We start from the raw sequence: 16,036 nt of genomic DNA on the forward strand, positions 1-16,036 counted from the left end.
AGTTCGTGCCCACACAATAACAATCGAAAGGTTTTTTTTCCATTTCTGGCGCACCGAATAAGATTCCATTAAGAATATTTCATAAAGGGTGGTTGATGACGTAAGCATCACCCAAACCCCTGCCATCGAAAGTCAGCAAATCGGAAACTCCTTCCCCTCCCATCGCTGCTGATGTAATACTTGAATGATCCCTAACGCCCATTGTGGGAGAAGAAACGTACTGTAATGGACGTTTCAGAAACGTACGCAGAGGGAGGGGGCACGAGCCTTTCCCCATGAACCCCCCCCCCCCAGACCATTCAAAATTTGTTTTCGATGCAAAATGTATTAAAACAAAAATTAAACTATAGGAAGAAAGTACCTTTATATATGTTATTATAGTAAACTTCTCTCTGTTAACTTCAATGCTATTTGAAGGCTAAGAACTCAAAGCTTCTGTCTAAGAAATTCATCGCGACCCATCCTTTAAGCCATATATGCTAAACTCATGAACCGCGGGACAAAGTGGCCCTCGGGGTTATCTAATGTTGCCAACCACCTCAAACCTAATTTTGTGAAAATGAACTAAGCGGAGCATTTATAGATCGCTTGAGTGACCCGTGGCACAATTCCACAGAATTTCAGCGGCTTGTGGCACATTTTCAGATCATTCAAGTAGGCCCATGACACATTCACAGATCACTCAAGTAGGCCCATGACACATTCACAGATCACTCAAGTAGGCCCATGACACATTCACAGATCACTTAAGTGACACGTGGTACATTTACAAATTACTTGAGTGACCCGCGGCACAGTTTCAGAACACTTAATCGGTCTGTGGCACATTTAGAGATCCCTAAGGCACAGCTCAACGAAAAGCAAAGCTTTACTTAAGTGGCTTTTAGTGTAGTTCTACATCACTCAAGTAGGCCCGCGGCACATTCCCACATTACTTAAGTGATACGAGGCATAATTATATTTCGATGATTTCTTTTTCATTTAAAGAAAAGTTCACGAATTTTTTGTTGACAAGATTTGGTAAAAAAAAGTAGGAGAAAGTAGGACATTTTACATAAAAGTAGGAAAAGTCTGTCGTGTCTCGAGCGAGCACTGGCGTATGCAAGAGGAGGCGTGTGTGCCTGTGGTGGCCCTTTAGCAGAGATTAGTGTTTCTCTTCTTTTGCGGTAAGAAAACGGAAAAAAAAAAAACCCACCTTCGGAAGGAAAAAAAAGGTAACCCCTCTTTTTTTCTTGGGGGGGAGGGTCATTCAAGTATTACGTCAGCATCGAAGGGGTAGGGGTTTCGGATTTGCCGACTTTTGATGACAAGGGGGAGGGGGGGTTTGAAGGTTGCTTACGTCATCAACCACCCTTTTTGAAGATATGAAATATTCTTAGCTGCAGACGAAATTTTGCTAGCGAGGGGGGGATCAGTGTTTTGCTGACTTTTGCTGACAAGGGGGGCGGGGAGTCAAAAATGGCTAAAAATCTGCTTACGTAATACTTGAATGGCCACTTGAGAAAATCCTGCTTACGCTACTGGACGCGAGCACCGTCGCATGACAACTCCTACGAACGGTCGAAGTCGAATATCAGCGTTGATGCTAATCCTTCAAATCAATTTGGGTCGTAGATTGATACGAGGGGGTGGGGTATTCAGTAAAAAATGCATTATTAGCATAGGTAGGACCTTTCACTATATGCATTCTCAGTGACCCCCCCCCCCCCCCCCCCGTTCAAGATCTTATATCCGCATATGAAGTGGATAGGGTGTTTAATTTGGAATTGAGAGGCAAATGGAGCAAATCTCCTGAGGCCCCGAAGATAAGTTGATCAGGCATTCACCATTCTAGGCTGGTTTCTTTCCCCAGCCCAGATTTGTCAAGGGCCTCCGCTACAGCAAAAAAAATTCATGGCGTGAAAAACACGAGAATCTTCAATGCCTGCTATGTGTTGAGAGCCACTGCTATCTATCTTCGGATTTCGGAACCAAACAATTCAACCGGTGAATAATTGTACATGTTGTTTTATGCGTTAATGCTAAATGATGATCTCAATCTGTAGGCCGATATTGCATATATGCGGTTTTATGATCCTCAAGGACTATACTCAGAAATGCATGGTAAAAACTTCTAGGAGACGTAAGTTGCATCAAGACAAATCAAATCACAGTAATGCAGGCTCGCAAACATGCTGTGTTGATACGATAGATGGCACTGTCCTCTTCGGAATTTTTTTTCTTAGCACACTGTCATTCATAACCCCTTCCTCCAACACGGAAGTAGTAAGATGACCAAGTCAGAATGAGCTCCACATCTTTTAGTGGGGTTCCATAGGGCCAGGACAAAACCTCTAGATTTTTTAGTGAAGCCATGGTATAGAAAAATTTAAAAATAGGCCCGAGCCCTGTCAGGACTGGTGAATGTGACAAGGACTTCTACGCATCTATGCAGCTGCAGGAAAGGCATACTAGCCATTTCCCAAAAATGTTCGTGATTCCATGGTCGCGTCTTTGAGTCTTCTGTAGTTTCAATAATGAATGGGTATAATAATAAAGCTGCAATCCGCTCTATTTTAAAGTGTTCCTGTCCCATCTTTCGTTTTCTATGCGGTGCCGTCTCAACGTATGGGCCCGGAGGTCTCACGAGAAGAGGGGCCTCTCAAAATGAGGAAAAGGTTTTAAATTTCCGAGGAGTGTGCATGGGAATTTGCCTGGTAGGACCTCAGAAAAATCACATAACCCGAGAGCCCATGGTGCTCTTAAGACAGCCCTGCTTCTATGTCCACTAACACTCAGACATGCGACTCCTATTTGTTTTTGTGGGAGTCGCTGTGGTGGTCGAGTGGTCATAGTGACGGACTTGGGGTTCGAACCCCCCCCCCCCCCACTGGCACCAAAGTGGTGGTCGGCGGAAGTTGGTTTTCTGTGGTGTTAGGTTTTCTTCGAGGCGTGAGTGCGAGTCGATCTCCCCCGTTAAAAAGCCTCGCCACAGAGAGTAACAGACCTACAACATGCAACTATTCAATCAGTACACTTTACTCACTTCACTTATGAAATATAGATGGCCGTACTGAAAAATCAGACGCAACACTAGATACGCAATCAGACTTTTCGGTGCACACACTCACACTTCCGGCACAACTCACTTGGTAGTAAATTGCCAATAGATAGCGATAGACCTGAATTGTGCTCGGTTTGAAAGAAAGAAAGATTGTTTTTGTGCGCTCTGCCTTCCGTAAAACTTCGTACACGCATTTCTGAGACACCGCGTATCAGCTAGTATCGATTTTAACGCGATCGGTATTGATTCGACACAATAAAGGAGCCAATTTCCGCGTTGGCGAAGTGAGACAATCCGATTCAAGCCACAGGGCGTATTGCATAATATCGTAGATCGCTCTGCGCAATAAAAAGAGTGCAAGAGTTTATTCCGTGTTTTTGGCCACTTGAGATGAATATGTAGGTCTCGTAACTCTTCATTAAGAATAGCCACGGAGCTAAAACGGTGCAAGACATAGTGACAGCGAGGGGCGTGTTGTTTCTCGTGCGCTCATCGCTTCTTTACGGCCTTCGGGACTGAATTGCCTGTTATAAGAATCTTTTTATTTTGTGACTTTCGACCGCATGAAACAACGCCATCTGTTTCCGATTTGTAAATTCAAAAAATTTCTCATGTTACACTCAATTTACTCATCTTCACAGCTCTCAGCACTTAATGGTCGGTGAGTTGGGAAAACTACCCCCACCGCCGTTCACAAAGAAAAAAGAAACTGATCAACTATAAAGAAGACTGACTGATAGAGCACGAGAACAGTATAATGCCGTGGAAATCGAACGATTTTTAAATTGAGGATGAAATCGATTATGAATTTTATCTGATTTATTACTGATTTCAATATGCGATTTAGGACTTTACACTCGAATTAAGATTTAATATGGAATATATAGGATTATATGCTTGATTTCCGATTGTATACGTAGTTTGTGATCTCGCAACTGATTTTATACTTAGATTTTGATTTTATACTTAGATTATGATTTTATAGTTGTTATGATTGTAATGTATATTTTGTAATGTATGCTTTTTTTATAAATAAATTGCCAGAGGTATCCAGTCCGTGAGGACAATGAGCCGATATTGCCATATGGCGACGTGGCCTGGGTATCTTTCGGTTTGACGGTGAGTTGGGCTCGATTCGTCCACCAGCAATCGGAGCATTTGTCACTGGGTCTTCAATTTAAACAAAAACATTCACAAGGCTAACAAACATACGATAGACGAAGCTTATTATAATAACCGATAACTTCATCACTCGCGAGTATTGTTATCACTAGAGCCCGGATTAAATGCATATGTGCATATGCTTTTGCATATTTTGACCTTTTTTAGCATTAATGCATATAAATGCATAAAATCAAAGAATTTTCAGTATAAGTGCATATTTTGAAGGTTTATTTAACTCATTCAATTTTTTTTTATAATTTTTCAAATAAATATTTTTATAATATCGATTTTTTTCCCGCAGGTGAAATTTAGTGAATTAATACATATTTATAAAGTATTTTACGAATATTAGCCGTTTTATTGTCGTGTTAAATTTTTTTTAGAAATTTAGAAATAGTGGCGAAATTTTTTGTTACTGGTATTTTCGTTATTGAGCAACTACAACGAACTAAAAGTAGAAAAGATGCATTTTAAAAACACATCTGCTTTTTTTTTGCATGGTAATTTTTTTTAATGCATATTTTCTCATTTTTTGTACATACTTCGGAATTTTTGACTTTTTCAAGATTTCTAGTGCATATTCTGGAGTATTTAATGCATATTTTGGGATTTTCAGTGTATATTTTGGCATTTTAAGTGCACATTTTAGCATTTTAAGTGCACATTTTAGCATTTTAAGTGCACATTTTAGCATTTTAAGTGCATTTTTTTGTAGTTTTAAGTGCATATTTTTGCATTTTTCAGTGCATATTTGCATATTTGTAGAGCATATTTTGCCTCTTTTTTAGTGTACATAATCCGGGCTCTAGTTATCACTTTCACCAAGTACGGAACGGACCAATATCATGACATGGGAAAAATTTGTTTATAGTTATCAGGACTTCAGTTTGTTATCATTTTTCAATCGAAAGTTTTTTTTTGCATATAATGCAGCTAAGGTTGAACCAGAGAGACTCATAACTAAATAACTAGATTTTCCTTTAAGTTATTGTTATCAATTTGCAAGACTATATATGAGTTCAGGAAGCTCCCTTATTAACAAAAATTTCCGCCACCAGGTTCATAATGTCCTAATCGGATAATAACGGAGTTGTCCTCTTTCCATGCTTCACGTATTGTCAAACTGGACATATGGTAGTCATACCACCGGAAATTTTGGGATATAGTTATCAATTGGTTATTGTTATCAGAAACCCCGGATTCACTATGTGATCGCGTTAAACGACGAACACTGTATTTGGAAACCGGGCCTCCAGATTTCAAATGAACCCTACCCTCCAAGTTCGCAAACATGAACTAGGGGCGGGACAGCAATATATGATGGACTGATTCTCAAACATGAAATGGAAGTTGCCTTGGAATTAATTGATAAGTTTTTCATTGCCGTTATCAATCGCACACCTCCTAATGATGTCAACCATCAGAGCTTTGCGAAACGTTGGGAGAAAAATGAACTCTTATCGATGACGCGGACCCTTTGTGCCCCGAGAACCTTTCTTTCAATTAATTACCCCTGAAATCTATCTCAAAACTTGAATTAATTTGTTATGAACCCGGAGTGGGGGGAAATAAAGAGTTTTTTGATCCAACAACGAGTATCGTTCGTTGTAGTGAGGTTAATATCTGGAGGCAACCAATGCACATTATACCGTTAGAGACGCCTAAGGCCAAGCACATAGTGGAGCAAAGAGGTACACGGTACTAGAATTGCGACTAGGAAGGAAAAATTGCATAAGGGTGCAGAAAGAAATGTCTGCACATGGTCAAAGAGGAGGAAGATAGAGAGAATGACCGGAGGGATTCTGAAATGTGAGGGTGTGATGATGATGATCCCTCCGCAGAAGATGGAAAAAAAAAAAAAAGGCAGAAACTGACCAATCAGCAGATAGAAGTGAAAACAAGCAGGTTTGTTCGAGTCACACACCTAGTCTAGTGGATCTTTCTTTCGCCTCGCTTCTCGATTATGTGCACTGTAGGACAAAACAATACAATTGCTTTCGTCGCAAGTCTCTATTTATGCACCCCCGTTTATCCGCACTATGTGCGCGGTCTAAACGTACCGGTTCCCGAATATTTACACGAAAGCTCGATCGGGACATCACTAAATGCCACAGAAGACTCTGGGGCTGGACGGAGACAATAAAACCCCCCTTAATAGAGTTTCTCGAAATCTACCAAAAATACACCTTAAAAAAGAGAGGGAAACTGGAACCATCTTGTCGGAATTAGAATCAGTAATCATACGGAAAGAGAGATCGCGAAATTGGGTGTCACGTGGTACGAAAAACACAACCAGTTCTTTTATACACACACAGGGCAATGGATTTTTTGGAAACTGATACTCATAACACACAACACACGTGGCCATGGAGAGCGGGAATGGGGAGTGAACATAGGGAGAAGCTTTAAATGGATCCCAAGAGAAAGAGGCGATTTTTGTTCGTCAACGACTTCGTTTATTACGAACAGAAGAGTCCTCTTCTTCTGTAAAGAAGCAGATAAATCATTCAGATAAAAGCCACGCAACATCGTTAATGTTGCAACGCGCACACGCATGTTGATATACAATGTACAACATACAGAGCAAAAGATGGAAGCAGCTCCAATACATTAAAAAAAAAAGATGCATCCTGAAATTTCTCCATGAATAATTTTTGCAGAATCCATTTCCGAGACTGAATCAAACATTCATGAAAATTGGTTTTTTTTTTAAAAACCAATGAAATATTAGATTAAGATTTTTTTTTTTAATGTTTTTTTCCCACTCCTCTCCATTAAATTTGCATGAATTTACATGGTGCTGCCATTTTTGTTTTAGGTAAATACATAATTCTCTTTCCTATTTTCTCTCGGAATGCATTTTTTTTTTCTTTTTTGCATGATCAAGTGCATAATCAGGATTGGACTTAAAAGCGAAAAGAGTGGGACCAACGGGGGGAAGGGGGTTGGAGTCGTAAAACATGATTAATTAAAACAACATTGACTACGTATTTCATTTTGACTTTAATTGCTTAGGAAAGCTGTGTGTCAAATCACCTTGATTATAGCCCAAAACCCTGGGATTCTCAAACTTTGCGCCTCCAACCTTTGGAAGGGGTTTCCGCGGAGCATCGGTTCTGAAAAAGATTTTTTTTCGAAGAGATTCTTTTTGTTAAACAGCTCTAGGGTGCGGTGAAGCGGATAAGCTTCGAATCGGGAAAGGGGCGCCCCGGGAGTAGAGAAAGTTCGAGAACCCTCCTTGGAGAGGCCGTATATGCTCAACCTATTGCCTGCGGGCTAAATGTGACCCGCGACCTCAAACCTAATTTTGTAAAAATTAGCTAAGCGGGACGGAACACTTAAGCAACCTGTGGAACAGTTCACAAATGACTCAAGTGACCCGCGACATATCTACAGATCACCTAACTGTCCCGTGCTACAGTTCTAGATCACTCAAGTGGCCCGCATCACGTTGACAGATCACGCAAGTGACAGGTGACACAGTTCCAGAGCACTTCAGCGGCTCGCGGTGCAGTTGCTGATCACTTAAGAGGCCCGCGGTGCACCCTGATTGCCCAAGTGGCCCACTGCACATTTCGTGATCACTCGGGGGGGGGGGGCAACGAGGCATTTCATGATCACTCAAGTGGCCCACGACACATTTCCGCATAACTCAAGTGGCCCGCGGCACAGTTCCAGAGCACTTTTATCATTTCGAGAGACATTTATCCGAAACAATATAAACTACCCAACCGTATCTGGTTTATTTGATAAATATCTGAAATTTATCACTTTTACCTGTTATTACGAATATCACACTAGTGCAATTAGTGAATTTGATACAGTTATACCGAGGTCCGATCGTAGAATTCGCCAAATATAAGTTTGCTACATTGGGGTCTGATTGCACACACACACACACACACACACACACACACACACACACACACACACACACACACACACACACACACACACACAAATTTGCAAAAAATCGTTCAATAAAGAAAAAAAATGGCAATCCCTTGAGCAAATCCTGCTTACGCTATTGTGCCATGATAAGCACAGTCACAATTGCTTGATATTTCTTCTTATTAATTTTTAAATAATCTTTTTGTCGATCCCGCGAAGGGTAGTGTCGAAATTCAAAAGGTCACTGTCAGTCTGCCCTAGCAAATGAGATTCTACGTGGACAGTGAAGATGTGTGGCCACGGCTACCCTGACAGAAGTCTTCTTATAAATAAAGTGTGCTCAACCTTTTGCTTAGTGCGGGCCACTTCATCGATTTGAAAACACGTCACAGGCCACTTGAGTGAAAATGTAAATGAGCCGTGGAATGTGCGATCTGTAAATATGCCGCCGGTCGCTTAAGTGAGACCGGTTGAGTGATCTGGAACCGTGTTGTGGATAACTCAAATGATCAGTAAACATGCCTCGGGTCACTCAAGTGATTCAGGAATGTGCTGTGGAGCGCTCAAGAGATGCGACCCTGCATCACGGGTCACTTAATGTGCTGCAGCCGCTTAAGGGCAGTAATCACCGACATGGTTTAAACTGTATATATAGTCACAATTTTTAGATGAGAGATCAACATAGATTGGTTAAAAACCTGAGTTTAACCAATCCGTGTCGATCTCTTATCAAAAAATTGTGACTATGGTTTAAACCATGTCGGTGAATACCGTCCTAAGTGATTTGGAACTTTGTTGTTTATCACTCAAGTGATCTGTGATCTGTAAACATGCCGCGGGTCACTTAAATGATCTGTTTATGTGATGCGGCTGCTTGTGAGTGATCTGGAACTACGTTGCGGATTAACAGGCCTTGGGTCACTTAAATGATCTGGAACTGTGCCGAGATCACTTAAGTTATCCGTAAATATTCCGCGGGTCACTCAAGTGATCTGGAAATGCGTCGCTTAGTTCGTTTTAACAAAATTGGATTTGAGGTCGTGGGCCACATCAGAGGCCATGTTTGGCCCGCAGACCATAGGTTGAGCATGTATGTTATAAAGAAAGCTTTAGCATTCTTAAATGTCTACAAAAAAGACGTTCTTCTTCCCAGAACACCCGGGTCGCGAAGCACTTTTTCACGGATCCTACAACAGTGTCAGTTGTCAGATACGTGAAAAATGGGCATAAAAAAACAGCAACAACGAACAAAAAAAAAGAAACACCCATTCGTCAAAAAATGCCACACACAACACACGAAAGACCCCCGCGATAATGAGCAGTTTCAAGTGCCAATTACAGAGGCTTGGGGGGGGGGGGGGGGGGGGTGACCGAATCCGGAACATTTTTCTTTGGTCATTTTTCACACGCACACACAGCGTCAGATGGAGCCTGCTTCTTACGTAAAAATAAGGGAACCTGTTGGGTTCATTCCCATTATTCCAAGATCACCCAAAAAAAAAACTAACGGAACTGTCACATGATGATGAAATTAATCATGGAGACGACCATTTTCTTTTATTTGACAGATTATCTTTCGCCCGATCACGTGACCATCTTCTTCTTCGAGATTATAAGACACTCAATACGATGATGATGGTGACGAGGAGTGAGTGGCGTCTTCATCATCCCACGCTTGCAATACGAAAGAAAATAAATAAATAGAAAAACGGGAAAGAGAAGCTTTCTGCCGTCGAAAGTGACACATAACCGCCACTGCCAACTACTACTACTACTCCACTGATAAAGGGAATTGAAGACTATACTTACAGGCACTTTAAGGATCAAAAAAAGATGGCCCATAGAAGAAGAAGGGGGAGGGGGAAACGAATTGACCTTGAAAACAACGTTTTTTGCGCTATAGCGATGATATCATCCGATTCATTGCTTACCATTTTTTTTTTTCTGAAGGAGAAAATGCTGGTCATCTATCTCACCGACGGGTTTCTCGAACCCAAAACTGACGTCGAGGGTAATTATGCAGCTTCTCCCGGCAAATATTCGAAATTGACGAGTTAAGCGCTCTCCTAACAGAGAGCCGTCCTTCAACGTTCCATCTAATTTGACTCGAATTAGGTTTGACAATTAACCTATTTAGCATTCCTGACTCATGTGGTGGTGTTGGTCGTACGGCAGTAAGTAGCGTTGAAATAAAATGTGTAACTAAATTATTCGTTATATGGCTAGGGAAAGGGTGAAATGAAGCAGTAGGTTTCAGAGCTATTCTGGGCCGGGATCAGAGCCGCCCTTTAGGGGTGTGCGACAGGTACGGTCGCATCGGGCCCCCGTGCTCACGGTGTGTGTTATTGAAGGATTCCGCCAATCCTAAAATTATTTCTCACAATAATTCTGAATTTTCATCAATTCTGGATTTTCTTCTTCCATTAATTCTGTATTTTCATCAATATATTCTGCAGATATTTCTTCCGTTTATTCTGAATTTTCATCAACTCTGGATTTTCTTCTTCCGTTAATTCTGTATTTTCATCAATTCTGGATTTTCTTCTTCCATTAATTCTGTATTTTCGTCAATGTATTCTGGAGATATATTTCTTCCGTTAATTCTGAATTTTCATCAACTCTGGATTTTCTCCTTCCGTTAATTCTGGATTTTCTTCTTCCGTTAATTCTGTATTTTCATCAATATATTCTGGAGATATTTCTTCCATTAATTCTGAATTTTTATCCGTTCTAAGATTATCGTTCCCATTAATTCTGAATTTCCATCCATTCTGAGATTATCGTTTCCATTAATTCTGAATTTCCATCCATTCCGAGATGATCGTTTCCATTAATTCTGAATTTCCATCCATTCCGAGATGATCGTTTCCATTAATTCTGAATTTCCATCCATTCCGAGATGATCGTTTCCATTAATTCTGAATTTCCATCCATTCCGAGATGATCGTTTCCATTAATTCTGAATTTCCATCCATTCCGAGATGATCGTTTCCATTAATTCTGAATTTCCACCCATTCCGAGATGATCGTTTCCATTAATTCTGAATTTCCATCCATTCCGAGATGATCGTTTCCATTAATTCGGAATTTCCATCCATTCCGAGATTATCGTTTCCATTAATTCTGAATTTCCATCCATTCCGAGATTATCGTTTCCATTAATTCTGAATTTCCATCCATTCTGAGATTATCGTTTCCATTAATTCTGAATTTCCATCCATTCTGGAATTATTTCTTTCATTTATTGTGACTTTAATTGGCGATGGAGTCAATTATTTATGGATTTAATTATGGATTTCGTTCAATTATTTTTAATTCATCAAGTCTAAAATTTTCCTCCGTCTCGGAAGTTTTTTCTCTCATTAGTTTGAAATTACATTTTGAATCGGGCCGTTAATTCTTCAAGCTGGGTTTTGCAAGATGATTCTTGAAATACCGAAATTTCTTTTAACTGCTTATTCATTTATTATGTGTATAGATTTGTGAATAGATTCACTAGGAGCATACATAGATATCAACATCTACTGTACTCTTCTTATAACAGATAAGTGTTTAAAAAGTTTTTGTACACCATGTATGCAAGGCGTATTTGTGTTATTAAATTATCTAGATAATCACTGATAGTACTTAAAACGATACTCTTATTATGCATAACATTAGAATTAGGGCTGGTGCGATTAATCGGGTCAGTTAATCGATCAATTGTTAATCGTGGTTAAAAAATTTAGTTGAGTTAATCGACTCGCGATCAATTCCAATAAATTTTTTATTAGAAGTTTGTGAATTAACTTGATTTGTTTGAAAATTTAAAAAAAAAACCGATTAAATAATATATATTACAAATTACGTTCTTATACGTAAACTCATTTTGGATAAGTGAAGATTTGAATCAATATTTTGATCAAATATTTGATTTGCGAGAAGTCGATTCAACGAAAAGTTGATTCGATTTCAGTTTCTTTCAAATTGAGTTTGATGGGAGTTTTAGAAGACAAGACCAAAATTTATCGTCCCCACTGTCAGCAGTAGTTTTTCATACTTTCTTGGAAGCTTCCTCTTCTCTTATGTACCACTTGAGAACAGTTTCAGCGGCCATTTGAGAGAAGAGGAAGCAGCAGTATGCTCGAAATTAGTTTCGAAATCAGTGAGTAAACTAAAATAACCGATTAAAAAAAAAACAAGATCCAAGTGAAAACATTACAAGTTTTGACAAAATTATGTTTGGCATATATTGAATTGCTTCAAGCGGCAGCTCTGTTTTTTTTCTTTTTTATTCCTATATCTGTTTAAATCTGCCAGATAGGGATCCATGAAATGAATAAAACACATTTTTATATACTCGTAGCATCTTAGTAGTATTATATGGTCAGACAAAATATTCGATTAATGGATCAAAACTTTTCGATTAACCCGTAAAAAATTTTAATCGATTGCCAGCCCTAATTAGAATATATCTAGCAATCAAAATACTAAATTGTAGGACTGAAATGCCCTTTGATTTGGCAGTGCTGGCTTGTATATGATGATTAAGAAACTCCAGTAACTTATTCTTTGTGCAAAAGTAAGGATAACTAAGTTTGACTATGATATCCCTTTAAGGCTGGTATTGGACTATTAAATTTTTTTGAAAGTACTTTTATAAAACTTGAAAAATTCAACCAATAAGATTATCGGTTGCATTTGCTCGAATGTAACCTATGAGCTTTATTGGTTGAATTTTTTAAGTTTTATAATAGGGATTTTATCAATTTTTTATAATGTAACACCGACCTAAGGCTGGAATTACACTGTAAAATTTTTAGAAAAGTTCTTTTATAAAACTTAAAAAATGCAACTAATAAGTTTATTGGTTACATTTGCTCGAACGCAACCGATGCGCTCATTGGTTGCATTTTTCAAATTTTATAAAATAATTTTTGCGAAACTTTTATGAAACTTGAAAAATGCAACCAATATGATCATCAGTTACTCTATCGGGTTAAAAAAAACTGTTTGACAACGTTGACAATACGTTTTTGACTGTTTTAATGTTGAGTTGGTATTAGAAGTCAAATACCTAAATCTCTGATGGCCTGTCACACACAAATTTTGAATAAAAAGCTCTATTTCGAGCAAACTGAACACAGTTAATGAGCAGTTTAGATGAATAAACCGTAAAATTACACGTTATATGTTCTAGACTCTTTGTACAGGGGCCATTCAAGTATTACGTAAGCGGATTTTCAACCATTTTTGACCCCTTCCCCCCCCCCCCCCAGCAAAATTTTGTCAGCAACTTAGAATATTTCATATCTTCAAAAAGGGATAGTTGATGACGTAAGCAACCTTCAAACCCCCCACCCCCTTGACATCGAAAGTCAGCAAATCCGAAACCCCCTCCCTCGATGCTGACGTAATACTTGAATGGCCCTATATAGAAAAATTTATCATGTTATACACCTATTATGTTCAAAACATTATCCGAAAGCATTCATTTAGGCTTTTGATGGTTTGTGCCAGTCTTTGACGCTTACCATGTCAAAAACCTAACCTTGGCTGATGCGGAGTGAAACCCCTCGTAGCGGTCACCCCCCCCCCCTCTTTTACGACCAAATAATAATTTTGCTTAGGGGTCATTCAAGTATTACGTCATCATCGATGGGGGGAGGGGGTTTCGATTTACTGACTTTTGATGACGGGGGGGGGGGGGTTTGGATAATGCTTACGTCATCGAACACCCTTTATGAAAATGTGAGTTAGGATTCAGAGGGGCAGAACTGATGACGAAATTTTGCCGACAAGAGGGGGGGGGTCAAAATAGCTAAAATTTTGCTTACGTAATACTTGAACGGCCCCTTATTAACAAACTGGCTTCAATATAACACAACTACTCTTCTTTTATGGTCCTGTCTCTTTTACTGACAAATTTTTTCGTCCTGCTGGTACCTGCAAAAGAAGGGTTCCACTGTAATTTAACTGAAGGAATTTTTCATTTCCAGCCGTAAAAGATTAAAGTACAATGTGTCCCATAAATTCGTGAATAGTGTTTAAAAATTCTTAGAAAATTGAAGGGATCGATACATTTGAATGTGGTTTCCGAAAAAGTTATTCTTATGAACAGAGAACTTTGAAAAAAAAGTTCAAATTTTAGTCGATAGAGGACACTGCACGAAAGGAAATTCCCTAAAAATATGCTAATCAGAGTTCTCAGAGTTTTCTAAAATGGAGGATTTACGATTAACAGCTCATTTGATAATTTTCCTGTTACTGGCGCTTGTATAAGGTTTTCATTGTGATGTTGACGTTGGTGTATAAAACACTATTGGCGAAGTTATTATACCTCCACGAATCGCCGGCTGAAGCTTTACTAATGTTTCGGACACAGAAGAGATTGAAGAAAGGTTCAGTTCTAATCACATCCAACGGACTTTCATGCAGCACCCTCTATTGACAAAAATTTGAACTTTTTTTTTCAAGAAAAAGTTCTCCGTTCGTGAGAATAAGTTTTTTAACTTTTTCACATAAACGGCATTCGAATGTACCGATCCCATAAATTTTACGGGACACCCTGTACACACATTCCTTGTTAGTGGATCTTTTCCCAAATCCCATAGAATAGGTTTTGCAATGGACATTATAACGAACTCCAAGTGACCGGAGAAATCACTTCGTTATAACGAAATTTCGTTATGAAGGAATCCCAGGTTTTTGCGTTATTCCTATGTAAACTTATCTGAGGGATTAGAGAAGTGTTCGTTAAAACGAGATTTTCGCTACAACGGTATTCATTAAAACGGGATTGAACTGTATTACAGAAAAACAACCCCTCTTTTGCGGATACCGGCAGGAAAAAAAAACAATTCATCCATAAAACGAGGGAGAGGGGGGGTTTTACAGAACTTTACTCCCTATCCGTAGGCACTACCAAATAGCGGACAAAATTGTCTGTTCCCGTGGGTGTCCGTTATCGAGAGGTTCCGCCACATTTATTTATTTATTCACTCACCAAAACAAACGTTCATAAATAACGCCGAGTTTATCCGTCGTCGAAACAAACGAATATATCAACCTTCTTCCACACTTTTTGGAAAATAATAATAATATTTATAATAATTTTCTTACTTGCGAAGGAAAATGGTTTCATGATAATATTATCCTTTGAAGATGGACATTTATTTTTGAAGATCTCTTTCTTGTAAGAATATGTATTCTTTCCAATACGGTATATTCTTCTTCTGTTTAAGCTTCAACAGCGCAATATGAAAACAAATACACGCACCCGGCTTCTCGTCTACGGTCGTCTATCAACTGAAACGCGGGAAAGAGAGGACAACCGTAAAACTTCCCGATCGCGGTATTGCCGCCAAAATTGGCGCCTTTTTTTTCTTTTATAAAAGACCGGTGGTTCTCAACCTGTGGAAGCCCAAGGCCCGGTCGAATAACGAATTTTGGGAAATGAACGGGGGGAAAAAGGAAATGATCAGCCACTCGATGCCCGGTATGAATGATGTCAGAGATCAGTACCGGTTGAGAAACACTGGAATAGACAATACAATAGACAGTGGTGAAAGAAGTAATTTCAAGAAATTTTAGTTTTAGAAATCATTTCGGAACTAATGAGAGGAATAATTTCAGAATTAATAGAAGGAAATTATTTCGGAATTAAGAGAAAGAAATAATTTCAGAATTATATAATATAGAAGGAAATAATTTTAGAATTAATGGGAGAAGTGATTACATTATTATGGGAAGAATTATTTCCAGAATTAATGAAAAATATTTCCACAGAATGAAAATATTTCCAGAATTAATAAAAGAAATATTTTCCAAAATAATTAAAAATATTTCTTCAAAATTAATGAAAAATATTTTCAAAATTAATGAAAAATATTTTCAAAATTAATGAAAAATATTTTCAAAATTAATGAACAATATTTCCAGAATTGATGAAAGAAATAT

The 16,036-nt window shown here is 38.7% G+C and overlaps 1 protein-coding gene across 1 annotated transcript in view; it reads right to left on the reverse strand.

Moving 5' to 3' along the window:
- The window catches only part of LOC149074923 (LHFPL tetraspan subfamily member 2a protein-like), a 40,853-nt gene extending 25,466 nt beyond the window's left edge, over positions 1-15,387 (reverse strand). Inside the window, exon 1 of the mRNA XM_089245871.1 lies at positions 15,200-15,387. The gene's annotated coding sequence lies outside the window, so the exon portion shown is untranslated. The remainder of the gene's footprint in view (positions 1-15,199) is intronic.
- Positions 15,388-16,036: the final 649 nt, after the last annotated feature.

The sequence above is a fragment of the Pholcus phalangioides genome, unplaced genomic scaffold (assembly GCF_987345545.1).
Source record: "Pholcus phalangioides strain wild (caught in Gottingen) unplaced genomic scaffold, Ppha-v1.0 ptg000016l_1, whole genome shotgun sequence".
NCBI lineage: Eukaryota > Metazoa > Arthropoda > Arachnida > Araneae > Pholcidae > Pholcus > Pholcus phalangioides.